This window comes from Lissotriton vulgaris, chromosome 3_1, assembly GCF_964263255.1.
Source record: "Lissotriton vulgaris chromosome 3_1, aLisVul1.2, whole genome shotgun sequence".
Classification (NCBI taxonomy): Eukaryota; Metazoa; Chordata; class Amphibia; order Caudata; family Salamandridae; genus Lissotriton; species Lissotriton vulgaris.
Window position 1 is genome coordinate 2,002,235,938 of NC_141689.1, and position 24,798 is coordinate 2,002,260,735.

Consider the following 24,798-nt stretch of genomic DNA (forward strand, 5'->3'; position numbering starts at 1 on the left):
AAGTTTATTGTATAATAATTAAAATTATTACAATCTTCACATGATAAAAATAACTAGAGAAACAATTAATGTCAAGCAACATTAAAAATTACCTAATCATTTTACAGCTCAGCATCCAAAAAATGTTATAAATACAATTATTAAAATTTGGATCATGGCCGGCTCCTGCCCTCTCTATGGGGTCTTAATCGTCTTTAGGTTCAGTTTATATTTTCCAAGGGAGTCCCTGAAAAAGGCTGGCCTTGGTGGCCTTCCTCCTCAGTGTTCCTCCTGCTCAACTTGCCCTAAGCATTTTCTTACTTCTGCCAGGAATTTTACTCCCGGCGGGCCGGAATTATAGAGGAGCCTCCCAGCCAACTTGTTACCGCATGTCTGCATGTTCGAATTTTCAGTTCATTGAAGATAGACTTCAAATACCGTTGCCTCTGGCCCATGAACAAAGAAAGTGGGATAAGGATTCCGTTTTATATCCGCAAAGACGGCATTGCTAGGTTTGATGGTTATGTTTCCAGGAGGGTAATAGGTCTTTTGAAACATGCTGTCCCATCCGATAGTCTATATAGGATCTTTTTAAGTGCCCGCTGAAGAGAGATGCTAAATAGGCTTGTGGTTTAAGTGATGTAAAGGAGGTGATGATGGTCCACCCATGCCGACGTTTGGAGATTGTATTTTTGTCCTCCAAGAATGATTTCCTTTTAGCTGCCTCATTGGCTGATCTACTTAAACCTGCTTTGTCTGCCCTGGTTTTCCATACTGTTTCTAAATCGAGCTCTATCAGACAGGTATTCTTGTGCCTTCCCCAGGCACTCAGAGTTTCACTGTCCGCCTGTTGTTTAATTTCTTCCCAGCACAGACAATCAATGGTCTCAGGGTCAGCGGAGCGCAATTTGTGGCAGAGCTTCACGAAGCCGCTCATACCCCGGAATGTCTGGTTTTGCAGTCCAAATTCAAGCCGTACTTGCGAAGGTGAGGCAGATTTTGGCAGGTTGAAGACTGCCTTGTAGACCATTGTCTGCAGGTCGTTTAATAGATCAGCCTCCTGGCCACGCCAAGTTACTAGGCCGTAAGACAAAGTCGGCAGAATTTGGGCAGCCATAACCTTTAAAAGGTGCTTGTAATTTGGACAGTCCAATTTTGATTTTAATAATCGATATGCAAAAATTACTGATTGCGCTTTAGCTTTTATTACTGCTTTATGCTGCTTATGTCTTGATCCTTGCGCTATTGTGATGCCAAGATATTTGTATGATCGTTGTTCTTCCACCGTTACCCCGTTCGCCGTCCATTTATACTTGAACTTTTTTGGTTCCACTAGAACTTTTGTTTTTGCTTTGTTTAATTCCAACATTTCCCGTTTTAAATAGGATGCAAATTTATGTATTGTTCTTTGTAGTCCAATTGGTGTTTTGCTTAGCACTACTATGTCGTCCGCGTATTGTAGAAAATAAATTGGATTATTGGCCAATATCGGTGGATGACATTCAGAGGCTTCCAAAACTTTGCTGATATCTGAGCGAAAAATGTTAAAAAGGCTATGGGCTAACACACAGCCTTATTTGAGGCCTTGATGCGTTGTAATACTCAAGGTTGTACTGCCTCCATTGCCTAATTTCACTCTTGCCCATGTGTTGTTGTACAGGGCGATTTTGGCCTTTAATAGTTGGTTCAGCAGGCCCTAGGTGTTTAACTTTGCCCACAGGCGCTCTCTACTCACCCGATCAAACGCTGATTTTAAATCAATAAAACAGGCGTACAACCAGGATACCTTGATTACTGCTTTTTCCATTAAGAGCGACAGACTGACTAAGTTTGTTACGGTTCCCATCCCTTGCCTGAACCCTGTTTGAAACTTAGGAATTATGTTCATGTCTCCTATCCAGTCTTGTAGCTGGGATAGGGTACAAGATGCATAGAGCTTAGCCTCAACATCTATTAAGGATATCAACCTATAATTTGCGGGGTTGCGATGGTCACCCTGTTTAAATATCGGATGAAGAATGTTCCCTTTCCAGGAGGCAGGGACGTCAGCTTGTGCATATATGTATTTGAAAAGGGGCGTTAAGATCTCTGACCAGAAGTCAAGGTTGTTCTTGAAAAGCACGTTGGGCAGCCCGTTCGGACCTGCTGCTCCTTCTGTCTTTAATCTTAATATTATGCCCCTCAATTGTTTTTGGGTGGTTAGAGGAACTATTTCAGTGGCCCCATTCATTCCTTCCCAATCCTCATTTTCTTTATAATTCAGGCTCTTGTTTCAGTTTTTTTCCCCTCGTCTGGCTCCATCACCCGGGGACCTTTGGTGAGGCCATGGTCTGTATTACAATACAAAGATTGCACGTGTAGGGCCCAAGTTTCCTCTCCGACCCCTGCTTCTTGTTGGAGGCTTGCTCCTTTATTTAGATCGTTGATGATGCCTCAGAAGTCCCTGCTGTTTGGCAATTTTCCCGCACTCAGTAGTTTATTCCAGATAGTTTCCTTATATGTTATCTTAGCAACCCTCAATGACTTCCTGTAAACGCTCCTTGATTCATTTAGTTTGCGTTTATTTGGAGTGATCCCCATTCTTTTTGCCTGTGCCAGTGCTCTGACCTCTCTTGTGACCCTTCTCTTTTGTGCTCTTAAGTCAAATTGTGACTTGGAATTTGTAACTCACAAAATGCAATGTACAACATTGTCTCAGACAATGTTTGTAATTACCAACGGGGTCACAAATTGCATACCTCATCAATATTCATGAGGCAAGTGATAGAGCGCCATGTTGTTTGAAAAATTGTAGGGGTGCATCATAACCGTCTGTAGTCAGCACCCACATATTTAGAGGGCCTTACTAATGTGTGACTTTAGAAATGTTGGACTAATCGAGAGTGTTGCAATATATAGAATTATGCTCATGTCATTTACTGATTAATGTAGTGCTTAGTCTTGAGAATAATGCCTTAAATAACTTAGAATTAATTGCTCTGTGTGTAAAATGTGCATTGAGATTAAACGTGCCATATTAAAGTTGCACGTGTAGGCTGCTTAATCAGAAACGTGATGCTTTAACATGAGAATAATGTTTGCTAACATGAAATGTAATGTTAGGATTGAATAATGAAAGAAGCTCATGTTTGCAGTTGAATTTCGAATTGTAACTTAGAGCGTGCATAGGGGTTGTTTCTCATGCAATTCATTTGCAGGTGCAAGGCCATGTAGCTCGTTAGGTAGAATGAGCCATTGTTTAGAAGTTAGACTGGTAGGAGTGGAGACGAAGGGAGTGCGCTGGTATGTGCACTTGCAACATTTGGCGGAGAAGCTGCCTGGGACCCAAGGACACAGCAACTGTTTCTGGAAGATGAAGGTTCGATACTGGAAAGTACGAGAGGCTGTACCTGCTGAAGGAGGAGTGTCATGGGTGTATCCATTGTTTTGGGGATTTTGTATTGGGGAAAGTGCCCCGAGGGTGGAGGTCCAGTTCGGTCTTAGTGAAGCTAGGGTTAGGGTCAGTTGGACTTAGACTGGGTCCTGTCTAAGGCAGTCCAATTGGATGTGCAGTTAGACATGGGTCTTAGTTTAGACTAGGCAGGAGAAACTAAGGAGCATCTTAGAACGAGCTCAGTAGTTTAGGCTACTTACCGGGAAAAGTGAATGTGCTTCTAAATAATAATAATAGTAATAAAGAAGTTTGTAGAGCACTATGGCTGCACCATCCCGGCGTGTCCCCGTGCTGTAGGACTGTGGGGCCAAAAAAGACATAAGAGCTAACCAGCCGCAGATACCAGAACCCAACTACCATGTAAACAAGTGAGTTTTTAACAGACAGCGAAACTTCATTTCTGTTTGCTCAAGACGCAGGTTAAGTGGAAGTTTATTCCAACTTATGGCAGCAATCACTCTAAAAGAGCGACCTCTCATTTTTGCCCTCTTAAATCGATGGGTCACCAAAGTGCCCATTCCACAGGACCGCAGTGCTCGCACTGGGCCTGGCTCATATCTGGTGATCAAGTCAGCCAGATATGGGGGAGCCTTCTGCCACAAGATCCGATGACAAGTCAATAGGGCTTTAAACAGTATTCTTTTTTTAACAGGCAGCCAGTGGAGGGCCGCCAGAGCTGCACTGGATGCCGCTCTTCTGGGGAGTCTGAGCACAAGCCGCGCTGCCGCATTTTGTAGTACCTGAAGCCGCCCTATGCTTTTACAGGATGCTCCCAGAAATAGGTAATTCCCGTAATCAATTCAGGAGGTGATCAAGGCCTCGGTCATCGTGCCTCTGCCTCCAGGGGGAGCAGATCCAGGGTTTTATTTAGGATCTTGAGTACCCCAAAACACTTTCCGACCACCCGCCTAATATGCGACTCATAGGAAAGTGTAGGGTCTACCCAGATCCCTAGATTCTTGGCTTCGGCGCACAGAATAGGTGCTACCCCCAGACACTTAGGCCACCAATCGCCAGCCCATTTCCGTTTATCACCACCTACCACCAGTACCTCCGTTTTTGAACCATTCAGCTTCAGGGAATGATTATCCATCCATACAGCTAATGCCTGCATACAAGCTCTAAAGTTGTCTGCTCCACCTGACGGTACTTGGAAAAGGGTGATCAGCAGTTGAGTATCGTCAGCGTAGGATACTATCGCTACGCCAAACGATTGCACTACTTATATATGGGTACTGTAAAGCACTCTAATCTCCGATCAGAGTGCCTCGCCTCCCTCGTTTCAACAAAAGTCTCACCCTTTGCCGGGCATCTGGAGAAGGATCTGTATATGTTTCTAACCTTGCTAGCAAAGAATTCTGCCACTCTATTACATTCCATGATAGAGTCAGACTCCGGGGCATTGGAGCTGGAAACCACAGAGATCTCTTTGTAGATCTTAAAAAGTTCTCTTGCGGAGCATTCCGCCTCACTAATTCTAGTTTTATAGTGTGAGGCCTTTGCTTCCCTCACCTTCATCTGATAGCCCCTCTGGGCAACCCTATACTCATTTTTCTTCTGGGTAGAAAAGTCCCTGCGCCAGCTCCTTTCAAGCTTCTTATATTCAGACCTAAGGGCCTGCAAGTCTGTTGTATACCAAGGGGCCGAATTTCTAACTCTATTCCCTTGCTTACCGGTGTACAGCAGTGCCACCATATTCAGGGCTATAAGGATATGATCTTCTAGATTTTTATTAGACATTTCACTATCTGTTCCTCCCGGCATCCCCCCTTCACGTAACATCTCATTAAATGTGGACCGGGAAAAATTCTTCCACTTTCGGTAGGGATAGCCGGTTTCACCCCCCCCTCAACAAGTCTTCTGCCCCAGCGACACCGATTTCAAACGAAACCAGAAAATGGTCCGTCCAGGGAACCGGGCGTGTGGCTTTCGTTGTTATACCCTCCCAACTGGCAAACACCGGATCCAATAAATGACTGTGCGTGTGGGTGGGGGTAGGATTTTTCAATTCTAATTGGATGTCCTGTAGGTCTTGATTAATCTCCACAGCCTCTTTAAGTTGGACATCCTCAAAATGAATCTTCAGGTCTCCTAATAACATAATCTTACTACGCCTAAGCGCCATGTGTGCCACACAATCTTGCAGACTCTGCCTAAAGTTACCAACACTCCCTGGAGGTCTATAAAGAAGAATGCCAGATATATGACCCTGGGGGCTGGTTTGTAGCCCAAAACTACCGGCCTCACAATTCTCAATCGCCAGAGGTTCAAGGGAGCACACAAGGGGGGCTTTTGTAATTATTGCAATTCCCCCACCTTTCCCTGTAGGTCTATCCACTCTAGTCATACTATAACCAGAAGGCAATGCTTCAATAACCTCTGGGTCTGAGTCCGCACCCAGCCAGGTTTCTGTCAGGAAAAGTATGTCCATCTTCTCTTCCAAGAGAAGATCCCAAATCTGCAAGGCGTGTTTAGGCAGTGATCTGCAGTTCAGTAGACCCCCTTGATAGCTTCTTGCTCCTGATTTACACACCAGTTCTCTCCTAGCTTTAAAAGAGCAATGGGGACATTTGCTGAATGAGGTAACCTCTAAAGTATGCCTACAGCAATCCGCTACCACGGAACGTAGTGCCCATAGTTCATGTCTATCATAGCTTTTAGGGGCCAGAGAAATTTGGCCAGGGAGTATGGCCCTGTGCCCTAAATGCCCGCGGACGGGCGCAGACGGGCTTAACTTTGGCGCAACTTTGGCGCGAAGTCGGCGCTCCCGCTGCGCTTCCTCCAACCAACACACATTTATACAGGGGGTAGTGGCAGCTAGAGCGCTGACCTGCCTGTCTGCAGTGAGCCCGGAAGTGGTGGGCTCCTCCTCACCCTCCGCAAGCAAACGCCCACGATGAGCGCGGCGGAACGGGGTGGGAGAGCAGAAGGTAGGTGACCCCCCGGGCTAAAACCCAGCCCCAAGTACAGTGCACACAATATAAACAATATAAAATGTCCGTAAATTGACACAATATGTTTTAAAAAGTGAAGCCTTCGCACCAGTAAAAAACACAGTGCACTTGAGTATCTTAGCGCTCTCAGTCAACACAGGATTGAAGAAGCTGCCAGCACAAGCGGATAGAGCCTGCCACTTCCACCGGCAAGCTCTTTTCCACCCCGCGGCTCGCTCCTCCTGGATCTTAAGTAAAGAAAGCACACAGCGCAGCTAGAGCGCTGACCTGCCTGTCTGCGGTGAGCCCGGATGTGGTGGGCTCCTCCTCACCCTTCGCAAGCAAACGCCCACGATGAGCATGGAGGAACGGGGTGGGAGAGCAGAAGGTAGGTGACCCCCCGGGCTAAAACCTAGCCCCAAGTACAGTGCACACAATATAAACAATATAAAATGTCCGTAAATCGACACAATATGTTTTAAAAAGTGAAGCCTTCGCACCAGTAAAAAACACAGTGCACTTGAGTATCTTAGCGCTCTCAGTCAACGCAGGATTGAAGAAGCTGAATTGAATTGAATTGAAAAGGTTCTTCTATAGCGCATGGCTACTCGGAAGCATCCCAGCGCTTGATATTGAACAGAAGGAGTTGACAAGGAAACTAAAGTATAGGAGCCAGCTTATCTATGTCTTGGGGAACAGTGCTGTTTTTAGTTTTTTTCGAAATGCGGGCAGGCTGGGTTCTTGGCGAAGTGGGAGAGGGAGAGCGTTCCACAGCCTGGCTGCATTTCGCGAGAAGAGACGGTCCCCTGATCGGGCTCTGTTGGTCCTGGGGATTATGAGAAGGTTTTGCTGTTTTGAGCGAAGATCCCTAGATGGTTTATATGGTCTGACCATATCGTTTAAGATGGGAGGGCCATTCCCATAGAGAGTTTTATGGACCAAACAGAGGGCCTTGAAATGGACCCGCTCCTTTATTGGGAGCCAGTGCAGGGTCCTTAGCGAAGGTGCCGCTGATGTACGATGGCTGGTACCAGTGAGTAGCCTTGCTGCGGATTTTTGGCCAATCTGAAGTTGTCGGGTGACTGAAGTGGGGGCTCCTAGGTAGAGTGCATTCCCATAGTCCAGCCTTGACAGAATGAGGGACTGGACTATGGTTTTCCTAGCAGTTTCGGGTTAACTGTGGAAGAATTGTACGGATTGTTTTCATTAAACCAAAGCAAGTAGCCACTGTCTTTCTTGCCTGGGTTTTGAAAGACAGTTCCGTGTCGAGCCAGAACCAGAGGCTTTTTATCTCAGATTTTGGGATGGGCCCCATGCAAGGAGGCCACATAGAGGAGGTGTTAAAAGTGGCCTTCCTTCCAAGTAACATCAGCTCAGTTTTCCCCCCATTCAGTTTCAGGTGGGACGCATCCATCCACTCTGCAACCGCTCCCAGGCAGCTGCAAAGATTAGTCGGAGGGGATTCCACCTGGTTTAGGGAGACTACTAGCTGGGTATCATCAGCGTAGCTTACCAGCTGGATTCCAAAGGGAGCTACTACCTCTGCTAAAGGTGCCATGTACACAATAAACAGTGTGGGGCTGAGGGAGGAACCCTGTGGTACCCCACACTGTAATGGCACTGGGAGGGAGCAGTTGGTTTCCGAGAAGACCTTGAAGACTCTGTTGCTAAGGAAGGACCCGAGCCACTCAAGGGCCTTTCCTGTGACTCCAATTCTCTCTAGGCGGGCTAAGAGGACATGGTGGTTAACCGTGTCAAAGGCGGCGCTGAGGTCCAGGAGGATAATGGCCGTGCTGCCACCTGCGTCCAGAATCCTCCTGGAAGCCTCGACCACCCTCAACAGAGCTGTTTCGGTTCCCTGTCCCTTCCGGAATCCTGTTTGGGTGGGGTGTAGCAAGTCATAGGTCTCCAAGTAAGATGCTAGTTGTTTATTCACCCATTTTTCGGTAAGCTTACTGATGCCTGGAAGGAGGGAGATGGGGCGGTAGTTGGAGAAATCATCAGGGTTGAGATTTGGTTTCTTCAGTAGGGCCTTTACCATGGCTAGTTTCCAGTCTTGTGGTACTATGCCAGATTCCAGGGAGGTATTGACAAGGTCAATGATGTGTTTGCTAACATGGGGTAGGGCCAGTTTCAAGATGGACATGGGAGCGGGATCAAGTGGAGAACCGCTTTTTATGGAGTTGAAAAGGGGGGGGGGAAAGTTTGTCACTAAGCGGATGGAAGGATGCGAGGTGAGGTAAGATAGAATTAGTGTCATCCATCGGGGGAGGGTTGGATTCAACTGCGGGAAGCTGCCAGCACAAGCGGATAGAGCCTGCCACTGCCAGCGGCAAGCTCTTTTCCACCCCGCGCCTCGCTCCTCCTGGATCTTAAGTAAAGAAAACACACAGCGCAGCTAGAGCGCTGACCTGCCTGTCTGCGGTGAGCCCGGAAGTGGTAGGCTCCTCTTCACCCTCCGCAAGCAACGCCCACGATGGGTGCGGCGGAACGGGGCGGGAGAGCAGAAGGTAGGTGACCCCCCTGGCTAAAACCCAGCCCCAAGTACAGTGCACACAATATAAACAATATAAAATGTCCGTAAATCGACACAATATGTTTTAAAAAGTGAAGCCTTCGCACCAGTAAAAAACACAGTGCACTTGAGTATCTTAGCGCTCTCAGTCAACGCAGGATTGAAGAAGCTGCCAGCACAAGTGGATAGAGCCTGCCACTGCCACCGGCAAGCTCTTTTCTTAAGGAGCCTTCGCAGGTGACACCTTTTTCTCTTGCCTGGGAGCTATGTTATGTAGGAATCTCACTTTAGAATTAGTGTAGGGATAGACTAATCTTTTCTTTCCCATTGGAACATAGGCAGTCGAGTTTTCCAGTGGACACGGTGATTGCATGCCTCATGCTTCTTGAATTAACTTTGATTTTTATTCTGAGTCGTCCGAGACACTTGCGTAGGATTATGTTTGTATTAGTGCCAGTTTATTTCTTGAACCTCTTGCTGAGGTGCTTGTATGTCCAGTTATTTTTGGCTTTGTAATACAATTTTAATTTTTTTTCGGAATCAGTGGTCCTTCAGAATAAATTATTGAATTTGGGATTCTGACAGAAAGGTACAAAATGTAAAGAACTCCCTTCACACTTCCATGCAGACTAAAGAAACCCGTCAATTGGGGATTCCTCAGAGTGGTAAGGTGAAAGTCTGGGTGGGAATCCCAGCATCATGACAAGTGCATATTTGCGACCCCTGTGGTAATGGCTAGCACTCGCAGGGATGGTGGCCTGCAGGTGTCAGCAGATCACAAAGTCTGTGACTGCTTTTTAAATGAAGCAGTATTTTTTTCAAATGCAGCAAAATGGGAGGCATTTAAAAAAGAAAAATGAAACTTTTCAGTTTCATTTTTTAAGGGCTTGCAGTGGTCCCGGTGACCACTGCCTGCTCTTAAGAGATTTACGCACCCATTCACAAAGGGGATGGGGTCCCCTGGGGACCTCTTCCCATTTGTGAGTGGCTTACCACCCTTTTAAAAAGGATGGTAAACTGTGAGTGTTTTTCGACTGCAAATGCGGTCTCAAAACAATCATACATTGGTGTGAGACTCGCTATTAGGAAGAGACACCCTTAGCATGCCCCTTCCTACCTTCCTAATAGCGAGTCTCAAACCATATTTTGCGAGTCGCTAATAGGTTAGCGTCTCACAAAATATGGTTTGTACATCGGGCTGACCTATTTTGCAGTCGTAAATGGGCCGAATTCCCGTTTGCGACCACAATGAACGGTCATACATCTGCCCCAGAGAGATTCACTTTGCGAAGGAGTGTCAAATGTTGGATCTTTTGTGATGTATGTCTTAGGGATCTTTCACAATATTGGTTTTAGGTAATTACACTCCTGCCTATGACACATGAACAGGACATAATGAGATACCATCAAATTCATCCCTCATTTCTGCCTACAAAGACTTAATGCAAGACCAGGCATCCATGCATGTCCGCTCATTATGGGCTATCACTGGGAGGACACAGACCTTTATTTTTCATTAAGAAACTTGCTTAATGAATGTTTCCTAGTGAAAGCTGCAGAATGTGGAGAAGAGGGAGATTAAATGCACTTAAGTTTCCAGTGCTTCACAGTGCTGAGGTTCACGTAGTCCCTAAGATGTACACTCATGGACTTATTTCTCTCAAAAGCTTAAATATGGTTGCATGCAGATTATAGAATTAATGATATCAAAATAACTAATGCTTATGTGTGTGTGGCACCTCCTGAGCTACATACCTTGAATACCTGCTGTATGCATTCCTTTACATGCATGTTGGAGAATTACCCTTAGTAGAGACTTTTAGAGTGAGTAGAAGCCTGACTATCTGTTAAGTTTCTCCAAGTACAACGGCATCCAGGAAACCCATTAACATGTGTAAACAGTAAGGGAGCTCAGGAATATCAAAGACATACCCACAGGGGAGTAAGGAAAGGAAGGGGGGTGGAAACAATGGGAAAATCATAACCGCACTGTCACTTGAGTTCAGACACTCCACCCTATCATTGGTTCAGAAAAGCTTTTTGTGGTTGCATAGGTTACTTACTTCTGAAGTTTTCTTCTACAAAGCATTTTTCAGTAGTTTTCAGCTCTGATGTATTGTATGGTGTTAAGGTTCCTGGTAATTACAGTATTACTTTAAAAAATACATTGATTGATTGATTGGTGCCTTCTCTCCACAACAAGTTCTCTTGAGCCCTTGCTTGTTCTTGAAACTGTTATTAAATTCCAAATGTACTTTCTGAGAACTACAGCAAAAAAAGTGTTTCTGCAAATTAAGATATCAAGAAATGCTCCCAGGGGCTCAGTTTGACTTGGATATGGGCGTCTGAGAGAACATTATAATAAAGGCTTGCAAGGGTTAAATCTTCATTCCCGGTTACTTAGCTTGTTTTACTCTGTTATTATGTAGAGTGTTCCGCAAGAAGAACAATGCATTATACTTCAAAAATGTACATAAACCGAATGCATAAAATGGCTTTCAGAAAGAACAGGAATGAAAAGCCTGCCAGTCATCACACCGAAGCCTAATCTGTCACAGTAAAGTGACGGGTTTATGGCACAGACAGGCTTTAGCTGGTTTTCTAAACAAACACTTTGGTACAGCAAAGGATGCTGATAATGTGATGAATATGAAAGAAATTAAACTTGTGTCACCTCCTGCGACAAGTCACATTGTTCTTTGGGTTGCCAAGCAACTCAGATCCTGGTGGGGGATATTGGGCCGATTTTGGTTCGTTCACCACCACATGGAGGTGATCCATTTGCAAACACACTATGAAGTATTTCTCAGTAAATCTGGAATAGATCTGCAAAAAGAGAGCAGAGACCCTGGCTACAGAGGAACACTAAATCCAGAACTACATGAGTATTGCAAATCTAAACAAAGAAAAACATGGTAAGAAATTGAGAAAAAAACGACGTAACGAGCTACTACAATAACATATACGTCATCCTTAATAAATATAAAAATTCAAGAATAAATATGTACGCATGTATCAAAGACAGGAGTAGCATAAGTGGTTTTCAGGTCATGGATGTGAATCTTGGCTTCCTTCTGATTAGAGTAAATTGTGTTCCATTAAATTGGATGGTAGGAAAATACCATCCTCCAGATTTTTGCCCTGTCGGTTTTTCTGGCTTGAGAACTCACACATTAGCCCTGCTAAAAAGTAATAACTTGAATGTGTCCTCCTTTAAACATGATTCAATTGGCATACTTTTAATTGATATATTTATCTTGCCTGTAAGACCCTATTATATGTTACAAAGTGTAGATAGGGCCTGAAGGTTAACTGCCATCAGTGAGCTGTAGCACCTATCGCACCATCTTCTGCAGTTGCAAAGCAAACATGGCTTCAGGCCTACTATTGTAGCCTGACTGGTAGCAGTGTAAAAGATGCAAATTCGACCAGCCAAAATAAACATTACTTTTAAATAATAATTAGTCAACCCTATGTAGGTCTTGTGGCCCACAAGGCTTGGTGCTTTCTATTGAAAAGTAGAACATTTAGAAATGTAATATTAACATGTCTTTAAAGTTGCTAGTGCTCAAAAGCTATTTTCGCTTTGAGAAAACTGGTTAGCCCAATGAGAAACCTCGGCAAGTAATAGTAAATCCTAATTATGCTATATCAGGGTAGGGACCAGCCGGAGAAATGATTCAACATTTCTTTTGAATATATATTAAGAGCCAAACTCAATTGTGAAGTGAGATATTTAATAGAGAGTAAGGACATTTTACTTTTAAGAACATTACCTTTTTTCCCTTCTGGCAACTGTTGAAGGCTTATTTACATGAGCCTTACAATTGTACATGGCTGGTGAATAGCCCTGAATGAAATTTAGAAACTAAACTCGCGGCAGAGACAAAGGCCATGGTGTGTGGAAATGTTCTTGTTACTCTGGCAGGATGACCATTTGGACTGTGCTTGGGAACTTAATTTACTTCAAATTGGCACGCAGACTCTGCACAACGGGAGAAGGGTTTTATTATTTTAGATTTTAGGAGTGAGGGGCCCAGTAGGATTGTTTACAATAATGCAGACAGGAACTGCTGCAAAAGGAGGTAGGGTTGCCCCAGGGAAGTTTTACTCCATTGGTTAGGGAGGGGCCAGAAGTTACTCCCACCCACCAACTACCACCAGGCATAAATGTGGCATCCCCTGACACTCTCCTCAGAACAGAAATAGCCTTGGGGAAGAACAGAAGATGACTGGACCTTCTGTGTGTGACCTGAGAAAAGCCCTGAAGGACTGGACTTGCTCCCTCTTGTACCCAGGACAAATAAGTAAATATGCTAATTGCTCTGACGAAATGGACTACAAAAGTCAGAAGAATGACCTCCTGTTCTAGCTGCAGGTAAACAACAAGCTACAAGAGGCAATTTGTGACGATTTTCAGCTAACTACTTCTGACTCGACCTGACATGGACCCTGCTGGTGGCCTCTGCTGCAGTGAGTCTTGAACCCCTGATGTCCAGGAGCAACTGGTTGTCTCTGTCTGGACTTCTCCTATCACCCCTAAAAACCTGGGACTTATAAATGTTTTCAACATTACAACCTCTATAGGACCAGGGCAACCTGCCAATCCTCTAAAGGGGAGTTGCTGCTGGGCTGAAGAATCAAGTTTCTACCACTTGGAGCTACTCCACATCAGTAAATCAGATTCTGCAGGATCTTCCAGAGGCAGGCAGTATCCAGCTTTATGCATCCCTCATCAGACTGAGCCCACAACGTTGTTCTAATGAAGAATTCTGAGCCCTGAAATGATGGTTTAGAGTGAACGTAGAATTCTTGACCGTGCGAAGGGGCATAAATTATCTAACTGGTGAGAGGACTTTCCTAGGAGTAAAATTTGAATTTCTCTCTCTGCATTTTTTCCACCTAAACCAACAGCTTCACCAGGACTGCATCCAGCCTGCTGCCTTGCCCCGCTGAAGATTTTTTACTTCTAATATGGAAACTAAGTACCAAGGTAAAACCTCTAACCATGTTGAACTTGGTTCCTGTATCCGACCTGTGCGCCATAGCAGTGGGCTGTTAATCATGCCTAGGCCCCAGTCTACCGTAACCAGTTTGCCCACATTGGAACTTAGTGCTTTTTACGCTATTTTTAGTTAACACATTAAACATTCATACATCTGTTTGCCTTTATTTGATTTTAGATTTTTTTGTGTAATTGCATTAATAACATTTACTCTATTTTTCTACATTCAGTTTAGGATTTTATGTTGAGTCTTGACTTTATTCCTGTGTGGCACTGCAGAAATATTTTACATATCGCCCTAACTTTAGAATGTCTGCTTTGTCCCATGGATACCAGGGGGTTGAACTCAAGTTAAATTAATGACTTTTAGCGTTCAACCTGACATGGGTTGTGATTGTTCCTTGAGGTGCTCAGTCACCCACCACAATTAATAATCCCGTTTCTTATATGAGTCATACTAAGAACTGGCATTTAAAGTGCTTAGAAACTGCAATAGTTAGGTAGGAAGGGCTATATAAAAATTATTGTTAATGTATTCAGACACTAGGCACGACAGGAAGAGGCATTGGGCTGCACATCTCAGAACCTATTAAATAGTAACTGCATTAATGTAAATGAGTAACAGGGAGTAGAAACATAGGGGACAGATTATCAGTGTGTCACTGTTGGAGAAATCATATATCATAGTAATCCTTTGCACATGTTTTCACCAGGACTATACTCTACACTCTACTTCCATTTTCAGTGGGCCAGTGGTGCACTGTCATTTGCTCTGTAAATAAAACAGAATGTATGTTAGTTATTTAAGTCTGCAAGCGCAACACACAAAAGAGTCTAGTGCGCTGTACAAGTACGAGCCCTTAGTGAGAGCTGCACTTGTACTAGAACCTGAAAGAGCTTATTTAGCCTCTTAAGCGCTGCTGACGGCCAACGGTCGTCACGAGCGCTACCTCCCCAGTGCTGCGCACGACCATTGGACGTCCATTCAGCACTAGTTCCAATGGACAGCGCAGCACTGGGGAGGGATATTTGCGAAGCAGCTAAGGTGTTAATATCATTCTGTTTGTTGTAAAAAAAAATTGTTTTAGTTAAAGGAACTTCAACAGCATCTGAAGCAGCCCTGCCAAAACCCTATCACTCCACAGAGTTCTGTACAGATGATAGAAAAACACATGATGTTAATTGAATATGGGTGCTCGTTATTGCTAATCTTCAGGTCAAGCCAGCAGTGTACGAATGATTCTGTAGGTATGGCACAAAATTTTCAGTGTAGAAACACCTTAGGTATAGTTATAGTGCTGCAGCTGTCCCCTACCCCTGAATTGACATTAACCATCCCATCCTAACCCGTATATTGGATTCTTGAGTGGGATTCGCTGGCAACATCTTTCAGTGGTCCTCCTAACTTGCCAACTGACTCTAGTTCATTCACATGGACATTTCCAGGTCTAAAAACATCCCCATTGATTGTGGAATCAACAAGGGGCCGTATTATGAAAGTGCCCCGGGGTCGCAATAGGCATTTGCGCCTGCTTTGCACGCCGTGTGGACAATTTGGCATTACAGAAGGGGCCACAGATGTTTGTGCATTCCCTTCTGTAACACAAAGCTCAAGCCCTATCTTCAGGGGGCGATCCCTCATTTGCATGGGGGTGTCCCTCATGCAAATGAGGGAATCCCTTTGCCTTTGCACCCGCACCATATTACAAATGTGAGCACAGAGGCAAAGAAGCTCTAAGTGTGCCCCCTGAGAGCAGCCCTCTGGAAGAAGGACAGGTGGTCCCATGGACCCCCCAGTTATCCCATTGGTTCATCTCTAATTCCATTTGAAATTGCAGGCAGGTTGCCGCCTACACTGTGAAAACACAGAGTGAATTTAAAGTTCACGGCTGCCGTTGAGGCAATGCATTCCATATAATAGGGTGCACTTTCCCTATGTGCGTCAGGCACACCTGTTTTAAGGTGTGCCGGGCGCAAATATGGAGTGCACCCGTAACATAATATGGCCCAGGAATCAATATTGTTCCCCTTCATCTTCAGCCTCTACATGGAGCTCCTGCGGCTTCTCTTTATAAACACAGCATCAACATTCACCAATATGCAGACAATATATAACTTTATGTCAATGTCTCCTCTCCTGACGTGCAATGCCTCAAACACTGCCTGCACCTCATCCAGACCTGGGTTTCCAAATTCTATCTGAAGCTCAACCGCATCCTGACAGAATTACTGCCATTTGCCAAGGACAAGAAGCAAGAATTAAATGAACGTTGACACCCCAAATTTCACCCAATGGCAAGTCACTTGGGTTCACCCACAACATCAGCCCCACCTTCAAGAAGCACTTTGAAAAGAAAACAAAGTTTGTCTGGTTCCAGAGCTCTCTACTGAAGAAAGTAAAACTGCTCTTCTTGAAAAGTGTCTTCAACCAATCATTCAGTCAGCATTCATAGAGCATGGCACAGTCACCCCACGGGGTATCTGGGCAACTACTCCCCTTGCGACAGGTCTTGATGAGATAGCGGGAAGAAAAGAGCAGAAATGCAAAACAGAGAGCAGATAATAAGTGAGCAGAAAGGGAAAACAGAGGGCAGAAAAACGAGCAGGAAAAACAAAAGAGAGGGCCTAAAAAACAAGCAGAAAAACGGCAAAACAGAGAGCAGAAAACAAGCAGAAAATCAAAACAGAGCAAGAAACTAGCAGAGAGGCAAAAATAAAGGGCAGAAAAGGCAAAACAGAGGGTAAAAAATGGGCAGATAAGGCAAAACAGAGCAGGAAAAAGGCAAAAAAATGAGCAGAAGAAGTAAAACAGAGGGCCGGAAAATGAGCAAAAAACGCTAAACTGGGCAGAAAAACAAGCAGGAATGGCAAAACTGAGCAGAAAAAGGAAAAACAGAGTACACAAAAACAAGCAGAAAGGCAAAACACAGGGCAAAAAACAAGCAGAAAATGCAAAACAGAGATAAAAAGCATGCAGAGGAGTTACAGAGGGCAGCAGGTAGACAGGCAGCAAAGGGTAGCAGACTGTGGGTGCGCTGGACAGGAGAACTGTCTCAGGGGGAGCTGGCACGAGGGCCTGCTCCATGGGGTCGTGAAGCGGCCTCCATTAAGTAGGTCCTAGGGGTGCAGGACACTGGGTGGTGGGAGGAGGGAAATGGTGGGCGAAGGAAAACAGTGGGAAGAAATTAGCAGAAAAAGGCAAAGAGAGCAGTAAAGGGCAAAACACAGTGCAGAAAAAAGAGCAGAAAAAGCAAAACAGAGAGCAGAGAAATGAGCAGAAAGGCAACACAGAAGGCAGAAAAAGCAAAATAGAGGGCAGAAAAGGCAAAACAGGGCTGTAAAATGAGCAGATAAGGCAAAACAGAACAGAAGAGAGCAAAATAGAGGATATAAAAACGAGCAGAAAGGGCAACACAGAGGGCACTAATTAGACAGGCAGCAGAGGGTAACAGACTAAGAGACTAGCTGGCAGGAGAACTGTCACAGGGGGGGTTGGCGAGAGAACTTCAGAACTTCTGTTCAATCAAGTACACTCTCACATCTATATGGATGATAGAAATGCCTGGCTCTATGATCTCCCTGCCTTTACACTAGCTCTCTCATAAGGGCATCCAACATGGTGCAGCAGATCTCATCCAGGGCCTGAGAAATTTGATCACATCACACTTAACCTAATTTCAATCCACAGGCTTCCCTTGCTGGTCCGCACCATCTTCAAAAGCAGATGTCTCATTTACACAGCAATAGCAACCTGTACCCCCACCTAGCTGCCTGACAAGGTCTCCATCTCTGGTGATTCTCAGAATACCCACAGCCAGGACACCATTTGACTGGTGAGAAAGAAGTGTAAAAAATCAAGAACAAGACAACAGGCCCAGGATTTGGAACCACATCCCCATCTCCATCAGGACCTCCACAACACTGATCCGGTTTAGGAAAGACATGAAGACAACCCCACATTTGATTTCTCGCACCGGAAATGGAAATGGGTCTTTAAGAACTGAGACACACACAAGAGATAAGTAATCTAGAAAGAGACCAGAAAAAAATCAGCAGAAACAAAGGCAACTAAGGAACAAAAAGAAGGCACAGATGCAAAACAAAAAGATCAAAGTAAGCCACAGTGAGATGAAGGAAGGGGCATGAAATGAGAAAATGAAGGGACACATATCGGAAATGAGGGAAATACAAGCTCTAAAGTAGAAGTCGGCAGGGCATTAAAGAGGAGTTTTGAGGGCGGAGGAGGGATGTGCTATCCGCATAGCCAATAACAAAAAAAATATTGTGATACTGTCATCTTTTTGTTCAACTTCGAAGTATCATTCTAAGTGCTTGTGTAGTATGTCATTGCCTATCTGCACATAGATCTGTAAATGCAGGTGTAAAATGCCAGTGTGGTAATAACGTTAGCACAATTTTAAGGTTTGCTAATGTCATTCACTTTGTAGTCACAGTGCAAAAAAAGCTGTAAAACATGTGGAATAGTGGGTGCAAAAGCTAAAAATACTAGACCATACGCTTTACTGCATTTTGTGCTCTTTTGCCACAAGCTATTTGGTAGTGGTAATTTCCATGAAGTAGTACAGTATTTAATTGAATCTGAAGAAGTGGTGGAAATGTGCAGCAACGCAAATGCAATACATTTTCAACATTACCGCAGGACTTCAGTGCATGCAGAATTCAGAGATAAAGTACATTTATCTTAGAGCATAGTACAAAAAGATGATGAATGCCACAACACACTGGAACAATTGAAAGAAGGACTTTGGGTAAAAAAAGAGAACACTCTGCCACACATCATTAAAATGTGTTTGGTGAAGTCAATTCAATTCAATTCAAATAGTCTTTATTCGACAAAGATATCATAAAAGACAGCACATTTAAAGGACTGTACATATTAAAATAAACACATATCAATTCATCAATAACAGAACATACAGCCAGATTCATCAAAGGAAATTCGGCTCGCAAAGGGCTAGATTCTGAGAATCTGGCCCTTTGCAAGCGCTATTTTTGCATTTGGGATTCATCATCCCAAATGCAAAAATCGCAATTATAGAAATCGCTAAATTGTGATGAATTGCATTTAAGGAATCTAAATTTGAGTTTCCTTAAATACAATTCATGAACCATTTAAAAATTGCGAATTCGCAATCTGACGCCGCTATTTACAGCGAAGTTAAACTACATGGTACATAGCAAAAACTTTGAAAAATGCACTAAAGTGCATTTTTCAAAGTTTCATGTTGCGCACACACATGCCCTAAGGGCATGTGTGTGCACAACATATGTGCACACATCAATTTCAGGGGTGCAACAGGGTGTCCTTTGGACACCCCTGCACCCTTGAAATCACAATCTCAATTTGCGAATCGCTAACTGCGATTAGCAAATTGAGATGGTCTTCCCATTCATTCCTATGGGCCTTTAGGCCCATAGGAATGAATGGGGAGATATTCCTTAATTGCGACTCGCAATTTGCGAGTCGCATTTAAGGAATTATTAGAAATCGCAATTTTTTAAATGGATTTCTAGTGAATCATTATTTTTCGCTATTAAGGAATCGCAAAATGTGTTCTTCATGAATCTGAGGGTTAGCCACCAAGAGAATAGTTAATTCTGAGGGATACTCAATACAATAATCTGTAATAATATAAAAAGAAACAACAAGATAAAACCCTATACAATAATTTAATTAAAAGAGTCTAAAATCATAAATCGATTAGCATCACAGAATCAATTATACACAGAAATTTAGATTAAAACATTTCATTTCTGGCGTAGCTTTCTCCTCCGAATTGCCCACATCCAGTGTAAATATTTTGCGGCCGCAATTGCAATACATTCAGAGGTATCTGTTTGGAAGATCCTTAAGGCCTCCACCCCTGTGGTGATGCTCATCAACAGACATAAAGGCTTTAACCACTTGTGCCGAGGATGTTTATACACTGGGCAGGCAAACAAGATATGGGCTATACTTTCCGGCTATAAGGGACAAAATGGACAAAATATATTGTTGTTAACTTTCCATTTGCCGGTAAAAGAATTGACAGGAAGGGTACCCACCCTATATTGGTGGTACCGTTTCCGGTCTTCGGGAAGTGTAATGAAATCCCAGTAAGTCACATAAAGAATTTCTTGTTTGAGCTCAAGGATGTTCTTAGGCAGTGAAGGAACATTATAAATTCTAACATTTCTCACTGATACCACAGACCAATAGAGCTCCTTAAAAACCTTTCGTGGTGGGAAGGAATTGGTAGTGGGATTCTCCCACAGTGAAACCAAGCCCATGGCGATATAAATAGCCTTAGCCTCTCTCAGCCACGTAATTCTGTTGGCTGTGTCTGCATCACGTACTTCGAGGAGGGCGTGGGCGTACTGGGAAAGTTCCGGTGTGACCCAGAGCCTCCTCCAATAGGCCACAGGTCTATAGCGTGCCACATCCTCTATTCGTTGGCAGCCTAAATCGTGGTAAAGGGGCAAAAGTGGCGTGGAAGGTGGTAAACCAACTAAACCCCTCACAAACTTATTTTGAGAGCTGGTCAATGAAGTCATGTTGCAAAACCCCCAAAGTTCTGCCCCGTAAAGTATAGATGCGCTTATTTTAGTTCTATAGATTTTCATTGCCGGGGCAATAGGTTTGGTCGCCGAAAGACGTAGTTCCCTTGTCAAGGCACCTGCTAACTGAGCATGTTTAGTAGCCAACTGATTAATGTGGGGTTTCCATTCCAATTTAGAATCCAATGTGATGCCAAGATAGGAGAAGAGTTGGGTCGGTTCTAATACTTCACCATTCATAACAACCTTCCCTCTCTCGTGCTTATGCCTATGCATCACCATAAACTTTGTCTTGGACACATTAATAGTAAGGCCATAATCTTTGCAGAACTCTTCAAAACGCACAATGGCCTTCTATAGACCGTGCTGCGTTTTGGATATTAAAATAATATTGTCTGCAAACATTAGTAGGGGGGTCGGTATTCCATTTAATTTATGGGCATCAGTAGGGTGATTCTCATAATACTCAATAACACTGTTAATATACAATGAAAACAGTTTCGGGCCAGGACACATCCTTGGCGTACCCTTCTGAGAATCGGAAACCTGTCTGTAACCTTGCCTTGCTGTCCCCACCGGACCTGTGCAAAGTTGGTGAAGAAATTTTTGGCAATGGAAAAACAGAAAATTTGAAATGTATGTTCTTGAAAAAACTTGCATTTCCTCCTTAACAGGTAAATCTGCAGGATATTACAATACATTGCAATTGGGCTCCCTTTGTATTGCAAGGTGGTTTTGTCACTTTTTTTCTTTGCTGCTAAAATCCTCAGAAAAATGAAGCACATGTAGCGTCCTTCCCAGTCTGGGAGCCTGCACATGAACACGCCACACATGGAGCTTTCCAATAGATGTTTTTATTTCCCAGCATACAATCAAACACTGTCCCCTGATGTGGTCATAACCATTAATAACCACACCTTAATACCTGCCAGCAAGTTACACAATTTACATGTTGAGTCAACACTACATCTCCCCCTTTGTTAAATAAATAGTATAAACAAGTCATATTATATTTCTTTAATAAGCCATTGAGGCGCTCACATTTGTCAGCCAGAGTGGTATGAGGTGGTTGAGATGCCTTTTGATTGTGCACCGATGGCACTGGTTCTGATGCTTGATCTAGATTTTTAGTCAGGATCACCTCATTCATAACTGCAGAAGTTGACAAATGTCGAGATAGGTGCATAAAGTGTGATGGGTCCGGTGTGCTGGACCTTCTAGTACTATGTGCCATCACCACATATCCTTTGAACGTCACAACCATCAGAGGATCGACCACAAACAGAGTGTCAGTTTTCTGCTTTTGTGTCTGTTTGACCAGAACCCAGTCACCCTCATCAAAGACTGTTTCATGAGCTCGTCTACGCCAATTGGCATGTTTTCATTTTGCACTTTCAAGAAGTGTCTGTGACACAAATCTTATCAGCATACAAGGATTGTTCTACTGTCCACTGTTGCAGTGTGGTTCCGATGACTGTCCCAAATAGCAAGATGGCAAGACTCTCACCAGTTGTGAAGTGAAGAGTTCAACGATAAGCACAGAGGGCTTGACATAGGACCTGGTTTAACTCGACCCTCTCAATCGATGCTCAATGAATTACCCTTTTAAGGGTACCCTGGAATTGTTCTGCAACACCATTGGCTTAGGGCTGAAGAGAAGCACTCTGTTAATGTTTGACATTTATCTTGACTTGCAACTTCTTGACTTCTTTGCTATTGAATAGCGGACCATTGTCAAATTTGAGAATGCATGGGATACACCACGCTGAAAAGATGTCTTCCAGCTGCACGATGAACTTGTCATGGGTTGTGGATGATAAATCCTCTACTAAAGAAAGGCGTGAATGCTCGTCAATAACTACCATGGGATGATGTTCGTTTCCTAAGGGCCCAAAGAAATCCACTGCAACTCTTTACCAAGCCTGTGCAGGAAGGTCAGAGATTGTCAATTGTTGCTATGGCACTTTGGGGAAAAGGCAGTTGCAAAGCTAGCCTCTTTTAGTTCCCTCTCAATTCAGTTGTCCACGCGTTGGAATCACACTCGGTCTCTGAGACCTCTTTGGTGGCTACAATGCCACAATGTCCTTCATGAGCTAGTTCAATGGCTTGCTGCCCTAGGCTCTCAGGTATGACGATTCTCTAACCTCTCAATACAACACCATTCCTGGTCATGGACAGTTGATTGATTGATTGATTGATCCTGTACATTGTTTTAATTCAACATCGTCAGCAAAAGGTCGAACACGCTTCTTCCACGATTGAGTTGAAATTATGTCTTTGAGTATAAGCATGTTCTAATCACCATTAGTAGCAGCATTAATCTGTTCAATTAATGGGGCTGTTTGCTTGTTGGACCTCACAATGACATTAATGTATTCTCAGCAGTCACAATGTAGCAGTACTCATTGAAAGCAATCAGCAGGGTTCTGATCTTTACCCAGTGTAGTGTAGTTCCTATATTAACCATACAGGACTTGCACATGTGGATAACATACACTGTAGGATTGGTGGCAGACTAACTCTGAGCACCCCCACTGAGTATGTTAGCCTGTTTGCATTAGCTACCTCACAGTGCCACTATAATCTCCTCTTATCGGGGAGAGAATAGTTTCTGGCAATCTAAGAACATGAAAACCCTGAAAACCATGAAAACCCTGATCCCCCAGGATCATGGAAACAATGTACTGATGTGGAGAAGTGTGGCTCAGGGGTTAGAGGCGGCAGACCCGGAAGCTGAGATCCGCCCTGGACCAGGGTTCAATTCCCCGCCCCGACGGGGGTTGAGCTCAATAATTCTACTGACTCGATAATTCTCGCTCCGGTGCCTACTCGACTCACAGGTTCACACTCTGCAACTCTGGGCAATAGCTTGCTTAATCTCCACAACGGCCCTTCGCGGCGGGATACCTGGCTTTCACCTTGTGGATAACCTGCCGGGGTATCTCACAGGGGAATACCAGGACGGGTTCCCTAAGCAAGCGCATAGATGCCTGCGATGGGGGCGATTTGCGCTATATAAATACATGTACATTTACATTTACTACCTTTCGCTCAGTCACCCGTGCTCACTTACTTCATCTCAGAGTGTTACACAAAAGAAACAGTCGGGTGTATTTATTGCAACAGTTGTTCTTCTAGTGTAAAATGTATGTGCTGTGACAACCATTAGACAGTAGCAGAGATATATAATCAGCCAGCAGTACAGTGAATATAAAAGGACAGTACAGTTCTACAATTTTGTAATAGTCATGAACACATAAATGAATATAAAATGCATGATAAAAGAAAGTGTGTGTACTCCTACGATGCCTATCTAGATGTACCCAAGTGTACCTAGCATCTGAGTCAGTGTGAAGCCAAGAATCACTCTAGGTTTAGTCTAACCCCATTACCTGAATCAAGAGAGTTTAGGACCCCGTCTCGGTCTCGAGCTGGACACCCCTCAAGGGATGTTTAGAGCTGTCAGCTGGAGCTTCTGCATGCAGGAGCCTCAGTGTCTCTGGTCAGTGTGTCGGCCTGGAAATCTCGGTTCCGTCTAGCTAAAACTAACAAGAGGTGCTGTATTTACACAGAAAAGTATCAAGGGTTCTTTTGTCCCTTGTTTCTTGAATTAGCCGTTGTTGGGTTTGAGGCTGACGTATGGGATGAACCTTGTACGTAGATATTATGCAGGTGGATGGAGCCCGAGCCTGGTTTCCAAGAACCCTGATGAATATTCATTCATACTGTGTCAGTCTAAAGATGAAGTCATAGAACGCCATTGTTCAGGGAAACCCTCCTTCTGCGCCTAGGACTAGAACTAGGTAAAGGTTCAATCCTAAAAGGCTTGTTACTGTGTAGTGTAGGGGAGGTGATATAGGTAAAAGGGTATGATGTTACCCGGGCCTATAATAGGGTACCTATATGAAACACAACACCAGCTGATGTACAATGGCAAGCCCCACCTCTCAATGGAAGGGGCCATCTTTGCTTTCAGGTTTCCAAAAATATGAGCATTGCTTGGGGGTGGTCTGTAATGATAGTAAAACATTTTGCTTATAGAAACACATGAAAATGTTTGTAGACCCACACTACAGCCCAACTCTCCTTCTTGTGCTGAGAATAGGCACATTCTGTGTCAGACAGGCTTCGACTGACATAGGCCACAATGATTCTCTGAGCATTCGATGACCGTTATGTTGAGCAAGGATTCCCCCAAGCCTCGCCAAACTCACATCTACTGTGATCTTGGTATGTAACTTGGGGTCAAAATAGGCTATCTCAGTTTCATTTTCAATTGTATGTTTTATTCCTTTGAAGTTTTGATCATATTCAGTGGGCCACTGGAAGGGGACATTTAATTGTGTCAAGTCTTCCAATGGGTCACTCAGAGTAG